Source organism: Prionailurus bengalensis, chromosome B2, assembly GCF_016509475.1.
Source record: "Prionailurus bengalensis isolate Pbe53 chromosome B2, Fcat_Pben_1.1_paternal_pri, whole genome shotgun sequence".
In the NCBI taxonomy this organism is placed as follows: Eukaryota; Metazoa; Chordata; class Mammalia; order Carnivora; family Felidae; genus Prionailurus; species Prionailurus bengalensis.
This window is the reverse complement of record NC_057349.1, coordinates 71271967-71293144: the sequence shown is the minus strand read 5'-3', so window position 1 is coordinate 71293144 and position 21178 is coordinate 71271967. Positions and strand designations below refer to the sequence as shown.

Here is a 21178-nt window from a genome sequence, read left to right as displayed (position 1 = left end):
AGGTTCTCATTTCTGCTACACTGATCTCTTTGTTTTTATGCCAGTACCATACTTTTTTGATTACTGTAGCTTTATAGTATAGCTTGAAATAAGGAAGTGTGATGCCTCCTGCTTGTTACTCTTTTTCAGGAGCACTTGGCTATTCAGGGTCTTTGTGGTGCCATGCAAGTTTTAGGATTTTTTTTCTATTCCTTTAAGGAATGCCATTGGGATTTGATAGCGATTGCATTGAATTTATAGATAGCTCTGGGTGGTATGGACATTTTAACAATACTATTAATTCTTCCCTTCTATGAACACAAGTTACCTTTTTCCATTTATTTGTGCCCTCTTTGATATCTTTTGACAGTGTCTTGTATTTTTCAGAGTAGAGATCTTTCTTCTCCTTGGTTAAGTTTAATCCTAAGTGTTTTATTGTTTTGGTGCTATTATAAATGGGATTGTTTTCTTTCTTTTTCACATAATTTATTGTTAGTGTACAGAAACATTACTGATATTTGTAGATTAATTTTGTATCATTCTAACAGTTTTTTGGTTGAGTCTTTAGGATTATTTTTTATATATAAATTCATGTCATCTCAAATAGAGACAATTTTGCTTTTTCTCCTCAATTCTGATGCCTTTAAAATTTTTTTTAACCTGTTTGCTATAGGTAGGCCTTCTATTAAATAGGAATGGTGAGTGGGTACCTTTGTCTTGTTTCTCAAAGGAAAAGCTAAAGCTTTCAGCCTTTCACTATTGAGTATGGTATTAGCTATGGCTAACATATATGGCCTTTATTATGTTGAGGTATGTTCCTTCTATACCTAATTTGTTAAGAGTTTTTATTATGAACATTTGTTGATAATACAATTCGAATATGAATTATGAATATTTGTTGATAAAACATTTTTGTCAAATGCTTTTTCTGTATCTATTGAAATGATTATATGATTTTTTCTTTCATTTTATTAATGTGTGTATCACATTGTTGATTTCTATATGTTGAACTATCCTTGTTTGCATTCCAAGTATAAATCCCACTTGATCATGGCAAATGATTCTTTGAATGTGCTGCTAAATTTGATTTGCTAGTATTTTACTGAGAATTTTTACATCTGTTTTCACCAGGGATATTGTTTTTTGTTTGTTTGTTTGTTTTTCTTCTGATAGTGTCCTTTTCTGGCTTTGGTATCAGAGTGATACATGCCTTGTAAAATGAGTTTGAGAGTATTCCCTTCTCTTCAGTTGTTGAAAAAGTTTGAGAAGGATTGGCATTAATCCTTCTTTAGATGTTTGGTAAAGTTCGCCAGTGAAGCCATCGGGTTCTGGGCTTTTCTTTGTTGGGAGATTTTTGATTACTGGATCAATCTCCTTACTAGTGATTCATCTCTTCAGACTATTTCTTCCTGACTTAGTCTTGGTAGGTTGTATGTTTCTAACAATTTTTCCATTTCCTGTGGTTGTTGAGTTTATTGGTGTATAGTTATTCATAGTAGCCTCATGATTCTTTATATGCCTGTGTTATCAATTGTAATGTCTCCCTTTCAGTTATAGTTTTGTTGATTTGAGTCTTCTCTGTTTTTTCCTTTGTTAACTTTGGACTCAGTTTGTTCTCATTATAGTTCCTTAAGATGTAGATTTGGGTTGTTTATTTGGCATGATTTTGCTTCTTACTGTAGGCATTTATTGCTGTGAACATCACTCTTAGAACCTTTACTGGATCCCATAAGTTAAGGTATGTTATGTTTCCATTTTTGTTTGTCTAAGATACTTTTAAAATTTCCCCTTTATTTTTCTTTGATATACTGGTTATTCAAGAGTGTTAATTTCCATGTATTTGTGAATTTTCCAGTTTTCCTCTTGTTAATGATTTCTAGTTTTATACCATTGTGGCTAGAGAAAATACATGGTATGAGTTTAATCTTGAATTTGCTAAGGATGTTTTGTGGCCTAACATGTAGTTTATCATAGAAAATGTTCCATTTTCACTTGAGAATAATGTGTATTCTGTTGTTGTTGGATATGCATACGTTAGGCCTGTTTGGTCTATAGTTTTCAAATCTCTTCTTTCTGTATTAATTCTCTGTCTAGATGTTCTATCCATTGTCGAGAGTGGGTTATTAAAGTCTCCAACTGTTATTTGGTATTGCTGTTTATTTCTCCTTTTAGTTCTGTTGGTTTTTACTTTATGAATTTACGTACTCTGATCCTGGGTGCATAAATATTTACAATTATTATATCCTCTTGATGCATTGATCCCATTATCATTATATAATAATTACCTTTGTCTCTTTTTACATTTGTTAGTTTAAAGTATCTTTTGTCTATAGCTGCCACTGTTTTTTTTTCTTGTTTTTTTTTTTTTTTGGATATCATTTATTTGAATGACTTTCCATCCCTTCTTTCAGTCTTTGTGTGCCTTTAAGGCTATAGTTGGGTCTCTTGTCTCCCATCCAAGTAGTAACCAGGCCCCACCCTGCTTAGCATCTGAGATCAGATGAGATCGGGCGCTTTCAGGGTGATATGGCCATAGACTGGGTCTCTTGTAAGCAGCATATCAATGGATTAAAAACAATTTTTTTTAACGTTTTTATTTATTTTTGAGAGACAGAGACAGAGTATGAGTGGGGGTGGGGAGGCAGAGAGAGAGGGAGACACAGAATCTGAAGCAGGCTCCAGGCTCTGAATTGTCAGCACAGAGCCTGAGGTGGGACTTGAACCCATGAACTTCAAGATCATGACCTGAGCCGAAGTCAGACGCTTAACTGACTGAGCCACCCAGGCGCCCCGGATTTTTTTTTTTTTTTTAAAGCATTCCACCATCATTTCTATATCTTTTGATTGGTGAACTTAATCCACTTACACTTAAAGAAATTATTGATAAGTAACAACGTACTAGTGCCATTTTGTTAATCATTTTCTGGTTCTATGGATCTCTTGTTCCTTGTTTGTGATCCTGTTGTCTTTTTTGTGTGTTTTGATGTCTCGTGTTGTCAGTATGCTTTGACTTCTTTATCATATTCTTTTGTGTAATTACTATAGATTTTTTCCTTGTTTATCATATTTTATTTATAAATCAAATATCTTTAAACTATAACCCTCTATTTTAAACTAATAAGTTAACTTCAATAGAATTCCTAAGCTTTACACTTTTACTTCTCTTTCCCCTCATATTTTAGGTTAATGTTACAATTTACATATTATTTAATATTGTATAACTAATAAGATTACTGTAGTTATGGTTATTTTTACTGTATTTTTTAAAACTTTTAATCTAGAGTTGTAGTTGAATTATGCATTGAAATTACCATATGACAGGATCCAACTTTGACTCTGTATTTACCATTACCAGTGAATTTTACTCTGCCTTCTTATGTTTTTATGATATTAACTAGTGTTCTCTTATTCCCACTCAACTTTCAGCATGTCTATGGTGATGAATTCCCTCAGGTCTTATTTGTTAGGGGGAATCTTTATTTCTCCATTGCCTAAGGACAGCTTTGCCAGGTAGCATTCTTGGTTGATGGGGTTTTTTCTTGGAATATTTTGAATATGTCATCCCATTCTTTTCTGGCCTGAAAAGTTTCTGTTGAGAAATCCAAAGATTATCTTATGGGCATTCCTTTGCGTGTAATTTCTTCCTTTTCTCTTGATGTTTTTAAACTGCTGTCTTTGACTTTGTACAATTTTATTATAGCATGTCTTGATGTAGTTTTATTTGGGTTCAAGCTATTTGGGGTCCTTTGGGCTTCTTGAAACAGATCCCTCCTGCTTCATTCTCTTTGAAGGTGGTATATTCTTCCATTGTGTAGAAACATCATAATACGTTCAACCTCTTCCCTTACTAACATATATGTTAGGAACTTGTTTTGATAGTGTAATTATACATGGCAGTGAACTTAAGTCTTTGCATGCATATGTAAGTATACTAATGGAAATTCCTGGAAGTGGAAATCTCTGGATCACTAAAGCATTTTCAAATCACTTTTGGTTATTTGTTAATATAAGGAATCTAAAAAATGCTACTGGATAATAGTTTTTCTTATGGTAATCAAGTTAAGATCTTTTATGATTAAATTGGCTTTCCTTGTGATATCATTCAAGAAGATTTTTATTTTATTTTTATTTTTTTTAAATGTCTGTATTCATTTTTAAGAGACAGAGAGAGACAGAGTACAATCAGGGGGAGGGACCAAGAGATAGAGGGAGACACAGAATCTGAAGTAGGCTCCAGCCTCCGAGCTGTCAGAAGAGAGCTGGACACGGGGCTTGAACTCACTAACCACGAGATCATGACCTGAGCTGAAGTCAGTCACTTAACGACTGAGCCACCCAGGCGCCCCGGAAGATTTTTAAAAACATGTATTTTTATGAAAGCATCTTTAATATGGAAACATTGATGAGTTGTGCCAACTTGTCAGAAATTATTGGCTCAAAATTTAAGACCAAATAAAAAGTTATTTATATTTAATTATGCTGTTGACGAATACCTACTTCCTAAGGTGTTAAGTTCCTAATGGAAGAGAATTTTATACATGCACACATACACACAAACTAGGTTCAGATTCTGGTTCTATACTGGGCTATCTTTGTGAAATCCAGTACCACTTAGATTAGTTGAACCTAAGTTTCCAGTCTGTAAAATCTTGCAGGTGGTGATAAACAGTGTTAGAGGTAAAGTTCATGATGATTCTAGCTTACTACCAACTACTTACTAAGCACCTAATGTATGGATAAAAAATAAAGTACACTCAGAGAAAAGTATGTTATTTAAAAGGAAATACATCATAGCATGGTAGTATTGGAGACTTTGAAAGTACCATGGAAATTGTTTTTTGCATTGGTTTGCAAATGAGCTCAGTGTACTTCAAGGGTTCTATTTTTCAAAAAATTTTTGAAAGTACTGATTTCATCCATTGGTTTTTCAAATTTTAGCATTTCTTCAGAGGCAGCCAGATAAAGGCTGAACTATTCCGTGTGGTGTCTGGTGAGTTAGGTTGCAGAGAGTGCTTCAAAAACTCACTTGCCCTGCAATCTGATGCAGCCCCTGAAACACCTTCTTGGGGAACTGTCTAGTCCAACTTAAGCATTTAACAGTTGAGGAAGCTAGGACAGAGAGATGTTATTTTTCTTCTTCTAGATCACATAGAATCACACAGGTCACTAGAATCACAGGTCTGGAACTAGAACTACAGTCTGCTGTGTCCCATTCTTTTGCTCTTTCTAGTCTATTATCATTTTAGTAAAATCTTATCATTTTATCCATTTTTAAAAGCTGAGTAATAGGATTCTCTTGTAATAGTACATTTGAGTTTTATCATAATTTTATAACATGGATAAAAATATTAAAATTTGGCTATTTTATCAGTATCTTCTGATAAGGTGATGCACATACTGGAAAAGAAACATTGGTTTTTTTTTTTTTTCAAAATCTGTCATATCTTGTTAATTCTCTGTATACAATTTATTGAGTGGGAACCACTTCTGAAACCTGTTTTATTTTTGGTATTAACAATGCTCAATACTGTGGAGTAAAATCTAACTGTATGTTGGAAGACAATATCTCAGAATAAGCAAAGGCTTATAAACATTTTAAAAGAAAACAACAGCGATTTCATTAGAGTAATAAGACCAAAGCCCACTGCTTGTAATGCTCAGAGGAGGTATAACTATTAGATTCCAAGTTTGCTTCTATCTTGTCCTGCTCAAAGCAGATGAAGAAATAATAAGAGATAACTCATTTAAATTAGCTCAGTTTCCACATTCGAATGTATCATCCCCCAGAGAACTGAAGAACCTTATGAATATGGTTTCAGAACCTTTGTCAGTATACATTAGGGACTTAGGAAGACTAGGAATAGGTAAGAAAAGTGAGAAAAAGCAAGCACCAGTGTTTTCAAAGGCACGCAGAGGAAGATGTTAGAAGCTATTAATCAGTAAACTTAATGCCAATCTCTACCAAATTTTCGAATATGTTTTGGAACATATTTCTCACTTAGAACTACCTTACTCTTTTCCTTATTAGACTGCAAGATTGGTACATCAAAAAAAAAATACTATATCTACTAATTTTTCTATGTACATAAAATATATACATTCAATTCTAAATTATATATTATAAACTATACAGTATATACTACATACTATACTATACCACTTATGTAGTATATATTATATACATCTATATTCTGTAGGTATGTCCTATATCTACCAGATGGTAGTAGATACAGTATATCTTTGTATATAGTAGATACAGTAAATCTTTCTTGTGTTTTAATGGAAAAATGTGGACTAGTCAAAAATGTTAGAAAGCTTTACAATTGGATCAGTAACTGAACCTAAGGGGTGCCAGTAAATAGCTGTCAGGTTGGAGAGAACATTCTTAGGTGAGTGCTTTGGAGTGCCATTTTAAGCCCTAGCCCTTTGTCAGCATATTTATTGGTCAATTTGACTAGGCTCCTTAGGGGTAAGAACAGGTCTTATTTGATTTTGTATTTGCAACATTTGACATTCTATCTGGCTAGAATTAATGTTTCTTAAAGGAATGAGTGGATAGATGGATCAATGAAAGAAAGTGGCATTCATGACAGGTTTCAGAAATAGGAAGGACAGCTAATTTGATGGATGACAAGTTTAAGATTGAATTGATCAAAATCTGGCCCCAAACAAGCAAGATAAAATTTAATCTGGTTAACTGTTGAGTCCTCAATTTTTTCCATCTATTTTGTGGGTATCATATGGGAGACTTGATTTGAAAGTAATTGAAGTTTTAAAAAAAGCAGAGCATTTTAGTTGTTGAATCTATGGTCATATAGCTGCTTAAAAAGTTAACAGAAAGAAAAAAACCAATTAACCAATTATGCTGGTCCTCAGGCTCTAGGAAATAATAATAATTAATTTTACTGGCCAGATAACATTTTAAAACAGACACCAAATTTTAGGTAACAGACTGACATGTATAGCAGGAGAACCAGAAGTAAAAAAAATGGGAATATAAGAAACAGTGGAAGAACCATGGAAGTGTGAATAAGATTCAGATAAAGGGAAAATGTAATGTGTTTTCAGTAGTTAAAGAGCTGTTTTGTTGGAAGAGGAGAAATGGATATGCTCTTGGATGTTGCTGAAGGTAGTACAAACCTAACATTTTTAGGTTGAATAAGTAGGTTTCTGCTTATTCATAAGGAGGAGCTCCAAAATAAATTGGAATTGTCCAATGATAATAAAATCAGTGCCCTTTGAATTACTGGACTTTCTGCCATCAGAACTATTTGTACAGATGCTGAATGACCACTTACTAGTAATATTGTAAAGCAACCATTCTATAAGGTGGGCTATGGTCCTTGTTTACCCAAGGGTCTAAATCTTCAGCATTTAGAATAACTCAGAATAACTTAGCAGAGATTAAAACAACTGCCATTCATAAACCTGTGTGAACACATGCAATATTAATATTTTTATGTAAGTATATATTGCTTTATTAATTAAATAGTAAATGGGGGTGAGATTAATTATCCTTTGGATTTGCTTGCAAAAGTTAAGTTATTTAAACCTAAAAAGTTACAATTCTGTGATCTTTCCTTTTGGTGAAATATTAGTTAAATATTTAAATTTTTTCTTAAAGACATTTTTAAATTGACAGTAAAGTAGGAGAAAAAATACTTGTAATCCTTCCAGTAAAAGATAACCACTATTTACATTTTTTCATTATATGCCTTTAATTTCTAAAAGCACTTTTAATGTTTTTCTTAAGAAATATTTTGAACATACAGAAAAGAGAATATTTAAAACAGGAACCTACTTAATAGCTTGTTACTTTTGCTTTAGATCATATACTTAAAAGATGTTACTTTAAGGTTTCCTTGTAGACTGTTCTCTAAAACATCCCTTTCTCTGCTTTCCCTCCACAGAAGTACTTTTCTGAAGTTGATAGATATATCTCCTTTGTATTTTATTTTCATTGAAACATATTTTTAGAAATTGTATTTTTATTTTTACATAAGTAGCACATATTAAAAACTTGAAAAAATAACTAAAAACATTATTTCACTCAGATATCACCAGTTTTAGCATTTTAGTATATATCCTGAATCTTTTCTGTGTGTACATTTTGTGTGTATTAGATGTGAAGAAATTTGGTTCTATTACCGCTTGCTAGGAATTTTATTTTAAATCATGGATAATACTGAATTTTATTAAATGTTCAAATGCCTTTTTTCTTCTATTGAAATGATTATTTTTTCTCATTTAATTAACATGGAAAATTACATTCATTTATTTAAATTACTCTCATCCTTTGCTTTCTTGGGATAAATGCTCTTAGTTGTGACACAATTTTTGTACATTGCTGAATTCCTTTGGCCAGTATTTGGGATTTTTGCAACAATATTCACATCGTGAATGAAGAATGGCTGTATTTTTCAGGTTGTCTTTATCTAGTTTTGGCATCATGATTATAAAAATTCTCAAAGAATGACTTGGAGAGCTTTTCCTTCTTTCTGTTCTTTTTTCAGATTATAAAAGATAGGGAATATCTGTTTCTTAAAATTTCATAGGTATCACTTCTGAAACCTTCTGGATGTAGTGCTTATTTGTGAATTTATTTTTGTCTTTCTGTTTTTTTTCCATTTCCTCACTTCATTTAATAGTTATAGATTGATTCAGATCTTGTATTTCTTTTCACTTTTAGTAATTTATATTTTTTCTGAAAAATTATTCGTTTTATTTCATATCTTGCATTTGTTGGCATTAGGTTTTTCATAGTGTTTATGATTTTTAAAATATATTATTTTTGTATCTATATGCTCCATTTTTATTTCTAAAGTAATGAATATGTATTTCTTCTTTCACTTGATATAGCCTGCCAAAAAATTTAGCATTTTTTAGAGACTTACTTTTAGGTTCAGAGTTGAACTTAAAACATGTTCAGGGTTGTTTTACCTTTCTAGTGAATTTTTTTTATCATTAATAACTCTTCATCTCTTTCTAATAATGCTTTTTGTCATAAAGCCTTTTTGGTCTACACCACTGGTTTTTTTTTTTGGGGTAATATTTTTGCCTAATGCATTTTTTTTTTCTTTCTTGGGTGTGTGTTAATATTTTATCTGTGCTGGTACAATATTTATATATTTTTAAAAATCTAATAACATAAGACCATCCCTTTCAACATTATCCATTTACATTTGTTGTGATTTAGTGTGATATTTGGATTTACATGAGTTCTCTTTGTTTTCTTTTATTGAAGTACAGTTGATACACAGTATTACATTAGTTTCAGGTGTATAACAATAGTGATTCCACAACCCTATGCTCACCACAAGTGTAGCTACCATTAGCCACCTAAGAATGCTATTACAATACCATTGACTAGATTCCTTATGCTGTACCTTTTCTCCCCGTGACTTAATTCATTTCATAACTGGAAGCCTATACTTCCCACTCCAATTCACCCATTTTGCCCATCTGCTACACAACTCCCCTCTAGCAACCACCAGTTTGTTTTCTGTATTTATGGGTCTATTTCTGCTTTTTATTTATTTTGTTTTTCACATTTCACATATAATTAAAATCATAGGGTATTTCTTTCATTTATTTTACCTGGCATAATACCCTCTAGGTCCATCCATGTGATCACAGATGTCAAGATCTCACCCTTTTTATGGCTGAGTAATACTCTATTGTGTATATATACCACATCTTCTTTATCCATTCATCTGTCGATGTATACTAGAGTTGCTTCCATATCTTGGCTTTTTTAAGTAATGCTGCAGTAAACAGGGGTACATATATCTTTTCAAATTAGTGTTTTAATTTGTTTTGGATAAGTAGTAGAATTATTGAATCATATGATATTTCTATTTTTAATTTTTTGAGGTACCTCCATACTATTTTCTACAGTGGTTGCACCAATTTACATTTCCAGCAACAGGTGCATACAGGTTGCTTTTTTCTATATCCTTGCCAACACTTGTTATTTCTTAACTTTTTGATTCTAGTCATTCTGACAGGTGTAAGATGATATCTCATTGTGGTTTTGATTTGCATTTCCTTTATGATAAAGGATGTTGAGCAGTTTTTCATGGGTCTGTTAGCTGTCTGTATATCTTCTTTGGGAAAAGTCTGTTTGGGTTCTCTACCCATTTTAACCTGATTTGTTTTTGTGGTGTTGAATTTTATAAGTGCTTTATGTATTTTAGATATTAACCCCTCATCAGATATATTATTTGCAAATATTGTCTCCCATTTAGTAGGTAGCCTTTTCATTTTGTTGGTTCCCTTCTCTGTGCAAAAGCTTTTTATTTTGTTGTAGGCACAGTAGTTTATTTTTGCCTGTGTTTCCTTTGCTTGAAGAGATATATCTAAAAAGATGTTAGTGCCTGTGTTATCTTCTAGGAGTTTTATGGTTTCAAGTCCCACATTTAGATCTTTAATCCATTGTGAGTTTATTTTAAGAAAGTGGTCTAGTTTTCCCAGCACTATTTATTGAACAGACTGTGTTTTCCTCATTGAATGTCCTTGCCTTCTTTATTGTAGGTTAAGTGGCTGTATAAGTGTGGGTTTATTTCTAAGCTCTATCCTCTTCCATTAATCCATATATCTATTTTTGTGCCAGTACCATACTGTTTCGTTTACTATATTTTGTAGCATTTCTTGAAAACTGTGATTGTGATGCTTTTAGCTTTGTTTTTTGTTTGTTTGTTTGTTTGTTTTCCCTCAAGATTGGTGGACTATTCAGGATCTTTTGTGGTTTCATACAAACTTTAGGATTATTTTAGCTCTGTGAACAAAATGCTGTTGGCATTTTAGTAGAAGTTGCATTGAATCCTTAGATTGTTTGGGGTAGAATAGCCATTTTAACAGTATTCTTTCAATCCGTGAGCATGGAATACTTTTCCATTTGTTTGTGTCATCTTCATTTTATAAGTGTTTTATAGTTTCCAAAGCACTGGTCTTTCACTTCCCTGGTTAAATTTATTTCCAGGTATTTTACTTTATGTTTTTAGTGCATGATTGTAAAGGGATTTTTTTTTTTAATGTTTGTTTTTGAGAGAGAGAGAGAGAGAGTGCGAGTGGGAGAGGGGTAGAGAGAGAGGGAGACACAGAATCTGAAACAGGCTCTAGGCTCCGAGTTGTCAGCACAGAGCCTGACTTGGGGCTCAGACTCTTGGAGTGTGAGATCATGACCTGAGCCTAAGTTGGACGCTTAACTGACTGAGACACCCAGGGGTCCCAAAGGGATGGTTTTCTTAATTTCTTTTACAGCTACTTCTTTATTAGTGTATAGAAACGTGACCAATTTCGGGGCGCCTGGGTGGCTCAGTCGGTTAAGCGGCCGACTTCGGCTCAGGTCATGATTTCGTGGTCCGTGAGTTCGAGCCCCACGTCGGGCTCTGTGCTGACAGCTCAGAGCCTGGAGCCTGTTTCAGATTCTGTGTCTCCCTCTCTCTGACCCTCCCCCATTCATGCTCTATCTCTCTCTGTCTCAAAAATAAATAAACGTTAAAAAAAATTTAAAAAAAAGAAAGAAACGTGACCAATTTCTGTGAATTTTGTACCCTGCAACTTTACTGAACTCATTTATAACTTCTAATGGTTGTGTGTGTGTGTGTGTGTGTGTGTGTGTGTGGAATCCGTGGGGTGGGTTTTTTTTATGTATAGTATCATCATGTCCTCTGTAAATAGTGACTTTTTTCTTACCAATCCAGATGCCTTTTATTTCATTATGTTTGATTCCTGTGGCTAGGACTTCCAGTACTATGTTGAATAAACGTGGTGAGAGTGAACATCCTTGTTTTGTTCATGTTCTTAGAGGAGAATTTCTCAGTTTTTTACCATTGAGTATGATGTTAGCTGTGAGTTTATATGGCCTTTATTATGTTGGGGTGTGTTCCCTCTAAACCCATTTTGTTGAGAGTTTTAATCATGAATTGATGCTGAATTTTGTCAGGTTTTTTTTTTTTTTTTGCATTTTGAGATGATCATATGATTTTTATCCTTGGTTTTCTTGATGTGGTATATTTGCAAATATTGAACCATCTTTGCATTACTGTAATAAACGCCACTTGTTTGTGGTGATGGTCCTATTAATGTATTATTAAATTAGGTTTGCTGATATTTTGTTGAAGATTACTAAGAATTTGTTGATGTATTTGGAAGCTTTATTTCCTCTTTTTTTTTTTTGGATTAGTTTGATAGGTGTTAACTCTTTTTAATGTTTGGTATAATTCACCTGTGAATCCATCTGGTCCTGGACTTTTGCTTGTTGGGAGTTTTTTTATTACCAGATCAATTTCATTACTAGTAATTTGTGTGTTCAGATTTTGTTTGTTCCTGATTCAGTTTTGGGAGATTGTGTGTTTGTAGCAATTTATCCATTTCTTTTAGGTGGTCCAATTTGCTGGCATATAATTTTTCGTACTGTTGTATTAGAATCCTTTGTATTCTGTGGTGTCTGTTGTTACTTCTTTCTTTTCTGATTTTACATATTTGGATCTTTTGTCTTATTCTGATGAAAGTTTTATCAATTCATTTTATGTTTTCAAAGAACTAGTTCTTGATTCATGGATCTGTGTTTTTTTTAGTTTGTTTATTTTTTGTTTTGTTTTGTCTCTAGTCTCTATCTCATTTATTTCTATTCTGATCTTTATTATTTCTTTTCCTCTACTCTCCTGGCTTTGAGTTTTATTTGTTCTTTTTCTAGTTCCCTTAGGTATAGGGTTAGATTGATTCTTGGAGATTTTTCTTGTTTCTTGAGATAGGCATTTATCACTATAAATTTCCCTCTTACATCTGGTTTTGTTGCATGCCAAAGATTTTGGAACATTGAAATTTCATTTTCATTTGTCTGCATATATTTTTTTATTTTCTCTTTGACTTTTTGGTCGACCCATTGGATGTTTTGTAGCATTTTGTTTATCCTTCATGTGTTTGTGCGTTTTCCATTCTGTTCCTTAGATTAATGTTTAGTTTCATACTGTTGTGGTCGGAAAAGGATGCATGATAGGATTTCGGTCTTCTTAAATTTATTGAGAAATTGTTTTGTGGCTTAACATGTACTGTCCTGAAGAGTGTTCATTTATACTTGAAAAGAATGTGTACTCTGTTGTTTTGTATGGAATGTTTTATCTGTTATGTCCATCTGATCTATTGTATCATTCAGAGACATTATTTACCCTTTGATTTTCTGCCTGGATGATATCCATTGATGTAAGTGGGGTAATAAAATTACCTACTATTATTGTATTACTATCAATTTCTCCCTTAATGTCTTAATATTTCCTTCATATATTTAGATATTTACAATGTTTACATCCTTTTGTTGGAGTGACCCCTTTATTATTTATGTAATGCCCTTCTTTTGGCCTTATTATAGTCTGTTTTAAATTCTATTTTGTCTGATAGAAATATTGCCACCCCACTTTTTCTTTTGCTTCTCTTTGTATCATATCTTTTTCAGTGCTTTCACTTTCAGTCCATATGTGTCTTTAGGAGTGAAGTGAGTCTCTTTTAGACAGCATATAGATGGATTCTGTTTTTTTATTCCTGCTTGCCCTCTCCCATATCATTTGAGTGGAGCATTTAGACCCTTTATATTTAAAGTAATCATCAATAGTTATGTACTTATTGCCATTTTATTAATTATTTCTGGTTGTTTTGTTTGTTATCTTCTCTTCACTTTTTTCTTGTGATTGATATCTTTCTGTAGTGTTATGCTTGGCTTTATTTTTTTGTGTATATTACAGGTTTTGGGTTTGTGTTACTACGAGGTTCATTTATAACATATTAAGTATATAGCAGTCTATATTAAGTTGATGGCCCCTTAAGTTTAAACACATTCTAAAAGAAATCTTTTTTTACCCCCTCTTCCATTTGTTATATTTTATACCCTTTTATTCATAATTTTTAATTTTACCTCGAATATAGATTTTTCTTTTCCACTTAAAGAAGTCCCTTTAAAATTTTCTTTAAGGCCAGTTTAGTGGTGACAAACTCCTTTAATTTTTGTTTGTCTGAAAAACTACTCTCTCCTTCTATTCTGAATGATATCCTTGCTCATTGGAGTATTTTTATTTGTAATTTTTTTCCTTTTAGCACTCTGAATATATCAGCCACTCCCTTATAGCCTTTAATGTTTCTGTTGAAAAATCAGCTGATAGCCTTATGGGGTTTCCCTCGTATGTAACTTTTGCTTCTCTCTTGCTGCCTTTAAAATTCTCTCTTTAATCTTTGACATTTAATTTTTATGTGTCTTGGTGTGAACCCCCTTGGGCTACCTTGTTTGAAGCAATCTGTGCTCCTGAATTTGGATGTCTATTTCCTTACCCAGGTTAGGAAAACTTAGAGCTATTATTTTTTCAAGTAAATTTTCTGCCCTTTTCACTGTTCTCCTTCTGGGAACCATATAATGCAAATGTCCGCTTGGTATTGTCCATGAGATCATGTAAGCTATACTAACTTTTTGAATGCATTTTTCTTTTTGTTCTTCAGCTTCGGTGCTTTCTGTAACCCTGTCTTTCAGATTGCTATTCCAGTCTTCTGTATCTGCTAATCTATTGATTACACTAGAAGGAATTTTCATTTCTTTATGTATTACTCAACTCTGGTTCTAATTTATATTTTTTATCTCATTGTTGAAGTTCTCACTGCGTTCTTCCATTCTTCAGTCCAGTGTGGACATCTTTATGATCATTACTTTGAATTCTTTACTAGCTAAATGGGTTTATCTGTTTCATTTAGTCCTTTATCTGAGGTTTTTGTCTTGTTCTTTCATTTGTAGTATATTTCTGTGTCTCTTCATTTCCTTGACTTTGTTTCTGTGAATTAGGCAGAATAGCTACTTCTCTTAAACTTAAAGGAGTGGTCTTATATATGGTCACATCCTGTGTAGACTGTCTGTCCCTGGTACTTTAGGTTAGCTGGCTGAAGCTGTATCAGCATGGGCTGTGGTTCTTAGGACACTTGTGCTGGGCCTGCCCTAGGATGGCCAGAGCTGAAGTGGGTATAAGCCAGGTCAGTCCTGGGTCTCCCCATGTAGAGAGCACCCTGGAAGGATAGCCAAAGTTTTGTAGCTGCAAGCTTTGAGAATCCCAGGGCTCTCCTCACAGAGGGTGGCCTGGCATGATAGCTGAATCTGAAGTGGGTGCTAACTGGGGTGTTTTGGGACTCTCCCTGTGGGCCAGCCAGGAGATCCTCCTCAGGGGCACCCTGGCAGTGCGGCTGAAGCCGAGGTTGGGCACAGGTAAGCTTCAGCAGAAACTTTACAGGCCAGAAGGGAGTGGCACGATACATTCAAAGTGCTGGGGTGCCAGGGTAGCTCAGTTGGTTAAGCATCCAACTCTTGATTTCCACTCAGATCATGATCTCAGGGTTCATGAGAATGAGCCCCACCTCAGGCTGTGCACTGACAAGGCAGAGTCTTCTTGGGATTCTCTCTCTCCCCTTCCCCTGCTTGTACACACACTCTAGATAGATAGATAGATAGATAGATAGATAGATAGATAAAACTTTTTTTTTTTTTTAAAGTGCTGAAAGGTTATCTGGCAAGGTTATCATTAAGGATTGAAGGAGAGGGAAAGAGTTTTCCAGACAAACAAAAGTTAAAGGAGTTCATTACCACTAAAATGCCCTTACAGGAAATGTTAAATTAAGTGGAAAAGAAAAGCCATAATTAGAAGAACATTAGAAAAGGAAAAGATTTCATGAGTAAAAGCAAACACACAGCAAAGGGAATAGAGCAGATCACTTACGAAGCTGGTATGAAGATTGTAAGACAAAAATAGCAAAATTAATTTTAACTAAAATATTAGATAGGGATAAAATTAGATAAGGGGACACACAAAATAGAAAGATGTAAAATATGACAACATAAACATTAAACATGGAGGGAGGAATAAAAATGAAGTTCTTTTAGAATGTGTTTGAACCTAAGTGACCGTCAACTTAAGACTGGTATATACTTAGCATGTTATAAAAAGAACCTTATGGTAACCACAAATCTGAAACCTATAATAGATATACAAAAAAATGAAGAAAAAGTAAGGGAAACAAAACACTAATAAAGTCAGTCATCCATCCAAAGGAAAGAGAGCAAAAGAAAAAAGAAACACAGAAGAACTACAAAAACAAGCAGAAGACAGTTAACAAAATGTCATAAGTATATATGTATTAGTGATTACTTTGAATGTAAATGGCTTGAATGCTCAAAAGACATTGTGGTGGGGGTGGAGGGAGGGTTGGGAGGAATGGATAAAAAAAAACAAGACCCCTCTATATGCTGTCTACAAGAGAGTCAATTCATATCTAAAGACAGACTGAAAGTGGAGAGAGGGAAAAAGATAATTCCATGCAAATGGAAGTGAATATAAAAAAACTGGGGTACCAATACTTAGACAAAATAGAATTTAAGACAGACTATATTAAGAGACAAAGAAGGGCATTACATAATAATATAGGGGTTAATCCAAGAAGAAGACACAATTGTAATTATCTATGCACCCATCATTGGAGCATATACTTATAGACATAAATGGAAAAATTGACAGTAAAGTAATAATAGGTGGGGATTTTAACACCCCACTTATATCAATGGATATATCATCTAGGCAGAAAATCAGTGCCTGCTGACACATTAGACCAGATGGACTTAACATTCCATCTAAAAACAGAATACACATTCAAGTACACATGAAACATTATTCAGGAAAGATCACATTATGCTACAAAACTAGTCTCAATAAATTTAAGAAGGTTGAATTCATGTCATGCATCCATTTCTTTTTTTTTTTATGGTTATTTTTTTTTTAATATATGAAATTTATTGTCAAATTGGTTTCCATACAACACCCAGTGCTCATCCCAAAAGGTGCCCTCCTCAATACCCATCACCCACCCTCCCCTCCCTCCCACCCCCCATCAACCCTCAGTTTGTTCCCAGTTTTTTTTTTTTTAAATCTTTTTTTTTTTTCAACGTTCATTTATTTTTGGGACAGAGAGAGACAGAGCATGAACGGGGGAGGGGCAGAGAGAGAGGGAGACACCGAATCGGAAACAGGCTCCAGGCTCTGAGCCATCAGCCCAGAGCCCGACGCGGGGCTTGAACTCCCGGACCGCGAGATCGTGACCTGGCTGAAGTCGGCCACTTAACCGACTGCGCCACCCAGGTGCCCCTGTTCCCAGTTTTTAAGAGTCTCTTATGCTTTGGCTCTCTCCCACTCTAACCTCTTTTTTTTTTTTTTTCCTTCCCTTCCCCCATGGGTTTCTGTTAAGTTTCTTAGGATCCACATAAGAGTGAAACCATAATATGGTATCTGTCTTTCTCTGTATGGCTTATTTCACTTAGCATCACACTCTCCAGTTCCATCCACGTTGCTACAAAAGGCCATATTTCATTCTTTCTCATCATGCATCCATTTCTAGCCACAATGGTATGAAGCTAGAAATCAATCACAACAAAAGAATATGAAAAAAAACACAAACATGGAAGCTAAACAACATGCTATGAAACAACCAAGAGTTCAACAAAGAAATCAAAGAGGAAGTAAATATAGACAGACAGCTTAACAATGTTCCAAAATCTTTGGGATGTAGCAAAAGCAGGTATAAGAGGGAAATGTATAGTGATAAAGACCTACCTTACGAAACGAGGAAAATCTTAAATAAATAGTATACCTAAAAGAACTAGGAAAAGAAGAATAAACAAAGCCCAAAGCCAGTAAAAGGAAGAAAGTAATAAAGATTGGAGCAAAAATAAATGAAATAGAGACTTAAAGAAAAAATAGAAAAGATCAGTGAACCAAGACCTGGCTCTTTGAAAAAAAAAGAAGTAAATTTGATAAAGCTGTAGCCAGATACATCAAGAAAAAGAGAGAGGACCTAAATAAATAAAACCAAGAATGAAAGAGAAGTAACAACTGATACCACAGAAATACAAAGGATTTTAAGAGACTAGTATGAAAAATTATATGCCAACAAATTGGACAACCTAGGAGAAATGGATAAATTCCTAGAAACACATCATCTTCTAACACTGAATCAGGAAGACATAGAATATCTGAATAGACTGATGACCAATAACAAAATTTAAAAACTCTCAACATACTGGGGCACCTGGGTGGCTCGGTTGGTTGAGAGACCGACTTCAGCTCAGGTCATGATCTCATGGTTTGTGAGTTCAAGCCCTGTGTCGGGCTCTGTACGACTGCTCAGAGCCTGGAGCCTGCTTCTGGTTCTGTGTCTCTCTCTGCCCCTCCCCCACTCACGCTTGGTCTCTCTCACTCTCTAAAAAATAAATAAAAAAGAAAAAAAGAATTAAAAAAAAAAACTCTCAACATACAAAAGTCCAGGGCCAGATGAATTCACAGGTGAATTCTCACCAAACATTTGAAGAAAAGTTAATACCTATTTTTCTCAAACTTCCAAAAAATAGAAGAGGAAGGAAAGCTTCCAGATACATTCTACAAGGTCAGTATTACCTTGATACCAAAATAAGACAAAGACACTACAAGAAAAGAAAACTACAGGCCAGTATCCATCATGAATCTAGATGCAAAAATCCTCAATAAAATATTTGCAAACTGCATTCAACAAAATATTTTTAAAAATTTGGGGCACCTGGGTGGCGCAGTCGGTTAAGCGTCTGACTTCAGCCAGGTCACGATCTCGCAGTCCGTGAGTTCGAGCCCCGCATCAGGCTCTGGGCTGATGGCTCGGAGCCTGGAGCCTGTTTCCGATTCTGTGTCTCCCTCTGTCTCTGCCCCTCCCCCGTTCATGCTCTGTCTCTCTCTGTCCCAAAAATAAATAAAAAACGTTGAAAAAAAAATTATTCACCATGATCAAGGATCATGGATTTATTCTAGGATATCAGGGCAATCCTGTATTCACAATTCAATCAACATGATACACCACTTTAAACAAAAGTGATGGATAAAAATCATATAGTCATGTCAGCAGCTGCAGAAAAACGCATTTGATAAAATTCAACATCCATTCATAACAAAAACTCTCAAAGTGGGTGTAGAGGGAACATACCTCAATATAATAAAGGCCATATATGACAAATTTACAGCTAAAATCATACTCAGTGGAGAGAAACAGAGCTTTAAGATCAGTAAAAAGACAAGATGGTCTTGTTCTTGCCACTTTTATGCAATATAGTACTAGAAGACCTAGGCACAGCAATTGGACAAAAAAATGAAAGTCATTCAAACTGACAAGAAACAAGTTAAACTTGTCACTGTTTGCAGATGACATGGTACCATATGTAGAAAACATGACTCGACCAGTAACTGTTAGAATAAATGAATTCAGTGAAGTTGCAGGATACAAAATTAATATGCAGAAGTCAGTTGTGTTTCTATACACTAATAATGAAGTAGCAGAAAGCAAAATTTACAAATTAACAGGGGTGGAAAGAGAGAGGCAAACCATAAAACAGACTCTTGAGGGATGCTGGAGGGGAGGTGGGCAGGGGATGGGTTAAATAGGTAATAGGGACTAAGGGGGGGCAGAAATAGATCTGTAAAGACAGAGATCAAACTGATGATTGCCAGAGGGGAGAGTGGTGATAAGATGGGCAAAATGAGTTAGTTGGAGGTACAGCCTTCCAGGGTGGAATAAATAAGTCACGGGAATAAAAAGTACTAAAAAATACAGCATAGAGATTATAGTCAATGGTATTGTAATAGCATTGTAGAGTGAGATGTTCGCTCTAGTTGTGGTGAGCACATCATAAGGTAGAGAGTTGTGGAATCACTATGTTGTACACCTGAAACTAATGTAACATTGTGTGTCAACTATACTTCACTAAAAAATTAAAACTTAAAAAATGTCACCTTACAGAAATACTTTTTCATATGTACTCTCCCCTACCTCTCTAGTTTTTGAAAACAGATTTTAGATATCCAGTTGTTTTATTCATAAATATTTCAGCTTGTATCTTTCTGAAATATAATGACCTTTAAAACAATGCCATCATCCAGTACCAAGAATGACATCTAAAAAATGAACAGCTTTATAATATCTTCAAATATCTAGTTAGTACTCAAGTTCTCAATTGTTCTTTAGCTATTTAAAGACTTTAAACCATCCATGGGGTGTCTGGGTGGCTCAGTTGGTTGAGCATCCGACTTTGCCTGAGATCATGATCTCACAGTTCGGGAGTTTGAGCCCCCCATCGGGCTCTGTGCTGACGCCTCAGAGCCTGGAGCCTGCTTCGGATTCTGTGTCTCCCTCTTTCTCTGCCCCTCCCCCGCTCATGCTCTGTCTCTATCTCTCTCAAAAATAAACATTAAAAAAACATTTAAAGACTTTAAGCCATCCCTAGGGACGAGAAGATCTACATATCTAACAGTACTGATAAAATTAGGGACTTTGAAATAAAAGGCGTATGAAAAAAATATATACAATTAAAAAAAAAAAACAGCTGACAGACTGGAAAGAAAAAGTGTGGTGACAGAGTGGCGGGAGGTGTGTGCTTACCGCCTGAAGCTTTGGCTGTGCCCATTGCCAGTAGGGGATCCTTGAGTTGTGGAGGGGGAGGTGTTTCCCAGAGGTTCATGGATGATGTCTTGTCAGAATCATGGGGCCTCCAGCAGGAAACAGCATTCCTTCAGTTCTCTTTGCCTCCTTCCCTTTCCTTTCCCTCTCCACAGTCACTGTGGTCTCTCCTCAGAGAGAGTGAGTCCCGCCAGCTGCAGCACATGTGGCCAGGCAGATGACCACCTACCACCTTTACCTTCTGCCTCCTCTGCCAGAAGGTCATATGGGCCTGCCACCACCTCTGCCACCTATCCCACCGGCCCTGGCTCCACAGCCTCCTCTGATGTATAGTTGAGCCACTTTCAGGCGCAGAGATGGATGGCTCCCTCAGGTGTCCTGATGTGCTGTGCGGAAGTCTTTTGGTTCAGTTATGGATACTTGCTTTGTGGATCTGATTAGCTGTAAATTGAAAGGTGGAGAAGAAAAGGAATGGCTCATACCACCATGCTGTTGATGTCACTTAAAAGAAAATATTTTAACCTGAATCTTTTCACAGACCTTATGGAAAATGTTTGAAGACCATGGAAATGACTAGTATTTTTATCTAGAAATAATTTGCAAGGTAATTTCTGCACCTCGAATAGTGCCGTGTAATATGCAGCTGTATATATTTGCCTGAACTCTGATTCCCAAATATCCATGTTTCTCATCATATCTTTGGCTG

General features: G+C 34.9%; 1 protein-coding gene across 2 annotated transcripts in view; it reads left to right on the top strand.

Annotated features, from left to right (window-relative positions):
* Positions 1–21178, top strand: part of LCA5 (lebercilin LCA5) — a 146538-nt gene that overhangs the window by 108356 nt on the left and 17004 nt on the right. The window lies entirely within an intron of this gene.